Source organism: Anolis sagrei, chromosome 4 (genome assembly GCF_037176765.1).
Source record: "Anolis sagrei isolate rAnoSag1 chromosome 4, rAnoSag1.mat, whole genome shotgun sequence".
Lineage (NCBI taxonomy): Eukaryota > Metazoa > Chordata > Lepidosauria > Squamata > Dactyloidae > Anolis > Anolis sagrei.
This window is the reverse complement of record NC_090024.1, coordinates 30861956-30868355: the sequence shown is the minus strand read 5'-3', so window position 1 is coordinate 30868355 and position 6400 is coordinate 30861956.

The following is a 6400-nucleotide window of genomic DNA, read 5'->3' as shown; positions in this document are numbered from 1 at the left end:
TGTATTGTGTCCAAATTTGGTGTCAATTTGTCAAGTGGTTTTTGAGTTATGTTAATCCCACAAACAAACATTATATTTTTATTTATATAGATTTGCACTGCAACACTGGGGTTTCCTAGATAAAACATTGTAATGAAATCTGCAAAAGTCAAATCTGCACATGTGGAGGGACAAGTGTACACAATGATACCTACAGTTCCACACAATCACAGCACTATGATACTGTATGTCAAAGAGTGCAGCTTCTGTTTAAAAAAGCCCCAAACAAATATGCTTCTAGCTCTCACAGTTGCACAGGGATGTTTCCAGGCCTAATGCCTGATGAGAACTCCATGGCAAGAAAAAGGCTCAGAAAGATTTTTAGGTGTCAGGACTCCATTGAGTTACAGAACTCCAAGAGTGTCTGCCCATTTCAAGGACAAAGTGGACAAAATAATTCTCTGAGCCCCCAAAATATGTTCTAAAGATTCAGGAGGCTCTCAAGCAGATCAGAGAAGCCCAGGAGGTACTAAGAGAGAAGGATGCCCATTCATATAAGTGGACACCAAGTAGAAGAAATTATGCAAAGCAAACCAATGAACACAAACATGAAAAATGCTACAAATTTTTAAAAGGTTTTAAAGCCAAGTCCTAATAGGAGCAGCTTAGGGAGCTGGGAAGGTTTAACTTGGAGGAAAGAAGGCTAAGAGAGGACATGGTAGCCATGTTTTAATATTGACAGGATGCCACATTGAGCAGGGGACATGTTTGTTTTCTACTGTTCTGGAGACTAGAACAATGAATTCATAGAATCCTAGAGTTGGAAGAGACGTTGTGGGCCATCCAGTCCAACCCTCTGCCAGGAAGAAGGAAAAACACATTCAAATCACCCCCTACAGATGGTCACCCAGCCTCCTAAACATTAGGAAGAACTTACTGATGATAAAAACTGTTCAGCAGTGGAACAGGCTGCCTCAGAGTATGGAGGAGTTTCCTTCTCTGGGGTTTTTAAGCAGAAGCTGGATGGCCATCTTTCAGGGGTGCTTTGGATGTATATTCCTGCATGGTAGAATGGAGTTGAACTGGATGGTCCTTGGAGTCTCTTCCAACACTATGATTCTATCCTCTGATTCTGTTCATAATTTCTTGGTGGAGGCTCCTTCTTTGGAAGCTTTTAAACAGAGGCTGGATGGCCATCTGTCAGGGGTGATTTGAATGCAATATTCCTGCTTCTTGGCAGGGGGTTGGACTAGATGGCCCATGAGGTCTCTTCCAACTCTTTGATTCTATGGTACTGACTTTCAGGTGCTTTTGTCTTTTGCTGCAGTTAGACTTGCTAATAGTGAAGTTAAGACTGCAGCACTTACTAAAGGCAGTGATATCGTACTCAGCGGCAGGTTTTTGGAAGGAAGTTATTTCATTTCCATTGTTCAACTCATTTCAGGTTCAACTGGCAATCTTATCCTTATCACCTTAGTACACAAAGGAATGCAAAGGAGTGTGTAAAATGAGACAAACGCTAGCACATTTTCAGGGCACCTTTGGAACGTGTTGAATCATGTGACGGGAAAAGGAAACAGAACTCTACATACAGACTTTGTAAATGACAATCCAAACCCAACTGAGATTAGAAAGACCTTACGAAGGTCAAACTTTTGGACATGGTTTAGCCCCAATATTTTTATTTTAAAAATTATACACTGTGGGGCCCAAAGGATGAAAAGCGGAGAAAGTCAACCTTAATTGCATTCTCTGGATTTGTCATTGGGCGATAACTAAGTGCTTGTTTGGTAAGGGTCTGTTTGCTGCGCTGGTGCCACAAATCTCACAAAAGCCCCTTGAAGTGAAATGCGCACTGGTGAGACATGAGGCAGAAGGAAATGGCTGAGTAAGCAGGTTGAAAGCCAGAAAACAAAAAACGCTGACTATTCAGCATACAACAAGCAGCAAGAAAGGGAGCCTGCAGCAAGGATGTTTCACAACTGTGTTAAAAGAAACTGCTCCATGGATGCGGGGAAATTGGAAAGGGAATATATGCCAACTTTTGAGACAGGAAGCTGTGCACTAAGAACAACTGTAAAGAGGGGTGCGTGTCCAGTCACAATGGATAGTAGAAGAGTGGAGGAAACAATATTTCTAAACGCAGAGGGCCCCCACCCTCGACTTTGCAGGAAGAGCTTGGAAAAGTTACTGTATGTACTCATGTACATGCTACTTTTAGGAGCTACGATGCCTAAAGTTCCATAGCTGGCAATGTTATTTTTCCCCTCAAAGCTCCGCACAAACCTCCTTGTAAGTCATGCTTTATGTATGGCTGCAGCTTTTTCTGTCTGCTATCTCCTATGACTACCTCTGCCAGCAAAGGTCCCCACAGTCACTATGCTGAAGTCAAGGCCAGCGGGGGACAAGGCTGCCCATGCTGGTTTTGACCAAGCCATACCCTCCTTTACTCTGCTCTAGAAAAGGGCAATTTGCTCAACCAATAGGCAGCCTGGTCTCTCACTGCTCTTGACTTACTGACTGTGGGGATCTTGGCTGGCAGCTGTAGCTATTGCACTAGAGTCACGGCCATTTGCCATGTGGCTCTTTGTGCTCCAGCTGATCCTGGTTGGTAAGGAGAACAAGCTATGTGGCAACGTGCGGGTCTTCTTTTTGGAGACTCTCCCCTGCAGGACAGGTGAGTGGAGGGGAGGTATCTAAGACTGAGCGTGGAAAATACAGGCTTATAAGTCAAACTGAATTATTTCTGATCCTGTTAGATTGCTCTGATTATATTTCCTATGCTATTATACATTTTCATCCACCTTGTTGAACCAATTACTCTTCAATCAGCCCGTATTTTGGCCTCCCCCTCTCCTTAGTTCTTTTGTTGCTTAATGCTTGTCTATTATTATCTTTGTTTTATGCTTTTAAATTGCATTTTGTTATTGCTCTGCTTTTAATTGTATGTTCCCTGGGCTTGGCCCCACGTAAGCCGCCCTGAGTCCCTTCAGGGAGATGGAGGCGGGGTAGAAAAATAAAGTTCTTCTTCTCTATTATTCCACACAAAGTCCTGGAATGTTATCACCTTCATGGATACAGAGATACCTCTGTTCACCTTTTCTATTTTGCTTCAAATATTTCCATGAGTATATGAATTGTGTAAGAAAGGAGAGGATACATTCACTCATTTTCCCTTTACGTCTTTCTGTACCTGCTTTAGCTAGGAACATATATGCATGAAGAGGCTTTGTAAGTACAGCACTTGCTGGCTTAGAAACCAAAGTCCTGAATCATATTGTGTGTTTTGATACATATCCTGAACTGAGAGAAATTACTGTTGATATAAACATTCCATTGGGAACCAAATACAAATTTTGAGCCAAAGATTGGGAGTGTGAACTTTTGAGGGACTGTGTACCAACAAGAACTGCTATAGGAGCTAGTCTTCTAGCAGTGAGAAAACTCAAGGCTATTGATCACACCATAACATCTGTAGAAGTGAAAGCAATTACCATTTTTGACCCAGCTGTTTTGTAAGCCGCATGTTGCTCCAGGCTAGTTTCATGCGATCTTTCCCATTTGAACTTTTGGTCAAAACTCTCTGGGAATGAGACTTGCACTCTCAGGTGCTAGACTTCTCTCTCTCCTGCATCTTTGTGTAGGATTGTTATCATGTATGCTCAGATTATTTATGTAACCGGTAGGGGATTGATACTCTGGAAACCAAAGGGTAATTATGAAGTAAATAATATTTTCTTCTGCTTAACATTAGATTTGGGAATGAAATTGCAGAAGCATTGGCATTCGTTCCACGGCAGGGTGGGAAACCCATGGGTAACTGCATTAGGTTGTTTTTACTTTTACCATAATTGACCTTAGGCAATATGGAGCATGCCTAATGGATATTACAGTCTAGCCTTTAGAAAGCCATGGCTCCACATCTCTGCCTTCATCATAGGCTTTGATACATTTTCTCCAAATTTATCCTCAAAGTCTCTAATCACAAAGACTTTTACATGAATGGCTAGTGGGGAAAACTTAAGAACCAAATGAGCATTTGAAAAATGCCTAATTTTTCTCTGAGTGAAACAGGTATGAACTCCCAAATTTTCCTGTTAAGGGTCCCTCCTGCTATTCCTTTTTTTAAGAGATGAGAAAATGTATTATGGGGGCAGGAAAATACAGTATCTACTACATGCTCGAGATCAGACAAAACTTCAGGTTGACAATGGTGCTCTCCATTCTTGTCAGACCTGGAATATTCCACAGAGCCAAAATGTACCCGCTGGAGACAGTTGTACATCAGTTACACTCATCCTAGAACCTATCCGCAAGGTGTTTCTCCCCTTGTTCCTTCTACCTTACGTAAATTATGTGGGCTGACAGCACCCCCCAGTGGCACAGAAATACAGACACAAAGGCCATGCATCAACTATGGAACATAATTTACTGAACCGCTCTCTTGCGGTATGTTTCTGCGGAAACACTTAGCCTTGTTTTCCAAGTGCCTCATTTGGTTCATAGTGTTCCCCACTAGCCCTGCCACTGCTTTCTCGGAGCTGCTTGAAGAGTCAAGATTTTTCCAAAGGCAGAACAAATGCCAAGTGTAATGTTTAGACAGCAGTGACCTTCTTAAGACATATGAAAGGCTTTACAAGAACTCATATAGCCGCTGTGGTCCATGGAGATCTCTCATGTGCAATATTTAAATGAGTTTATTGGCCAGGGAGGAAAATCCTGCCCATCCTTTCTTTGTAAGTCATCTGGGAATGTACAGGACTTCAACACAGACAGATATGGTTTTTTTGTCACTTGCTACACACTAAAACAGTCAAGAACTCAGAACTTCAATATTGTCCACTGAAATATAACAGCTCCACAATGGAAGAGAGAAGTCTGAATACCATCTTGATTCTGGCCCAAGTGATGGGAAATTATTTGTGGTTGTCACATTCAGTTATAATGAGCAACTGTGTTGAGGGCACAGCCACACTCAGTGGCCACTGTATGAGAATGAAAGGAGACAGAATACTATTGTGTCAGAAAATTGTAACCACAAGGATAACATTTCCTACTTCCTGTATTGAGTGCATTGTATTGTGCATTGTATGGCACTGGCAGGTTTTTTTTTTCTTTTTACTGCACTACGCAATTATATTCGTTTATAAATAAGTACACTGCAATATCTTCATTAAGAGTGCATGTCTAAGTATAAGAATCCCAAATATGTATACTATCGTGAAACACTACTTTGAACTGACAACTTGAAGAAAGAATCAGCAGGGAATTTTCCCTCCTCAACATACTTACAACCTGCTTCCCCTCTTCATCCGGGACAAATGAAAAAATAACTTTCAGGATGTAGTTGCATAGTTCACCAAATATTTGATAAGATGTCTGTGCAACTCAGGGCACAAATAAGTCACAATAGGTCGCACCAGTTTGCCATTTGTAGGCAATTGAAAATATTGGAATGGGGCTAGTTCAAGTTTTGCTTTCATTCCATTGAGCCATATGGCTCTCCTCATGAAGGGAACATTTCAATAGTCTAGTGCAGACATAGGCAAACTTTGCCCCTCCGGACTTGGACTTCAATTCTCGTAATTCTTAACAGCCAATTGTGGGAGTTGAAGTCTGAAAATACCCGGAGAGGCAAAGTTTGCCTATGTCTGGTCTATGGTCTTTTACGCTTTAAAAATATGCATAAAGGTAAAGGTTTCCCTTTGAGCTTAAGCCTAGTGGTATCTGACTCTGGGGGTGGTGCTCATTTCCATTTCTAAGCCGAAGAGTCGGCATTGTCCGTAGGCACTTCCATGTCATGACTGCATGGAGCACCGTCCCCTTCCCGCTGAAGTGGTACCTACTGATCTATTTACATTTTCATGTTTTCAAACTGCTAGGTTGGCAGAAGCTGGGGCTAACAGCAGGAGCTCACGCTGCTCCCTGGATTTGAACTGCCGACCTTTCGGTCAGCAAGTTCAACACCTCAGCAGTTTAACCTACTGTGCTCAATGCATACCTGCCCCTAAAAGGACTGATTTGTACCATATTTTATCCTTCAGGTGCAAATTGTACAACGGAAGTAAAGCCACTTATCGCACACTGAAATCAGCAATATTTTAAACAGACTCCAACATGACCAACTGTTTCTGGCTGTGGAGCTTTCTGAATGTGCAATCCTCAAATATTAGGAAGATTGCACAGTATAAAAACTCGATCTTCATGTACTCAGAAGAATCCGGTGGCTGTACTTCACATGCATACTTGGCTGAGCTGTAGTTAAAAACACAAGACTGACACAGAGGTCTAAGCCGTTAACTCTTGCCATCACCAAGCAACAAAACAACCAGTTAGCATGGCTTGATGTGACACAAATGGATACCAAACATCTTATTCTGGAGCCTCCAGTTCTGACATCCCAGAAACCATTTGTTCCAAT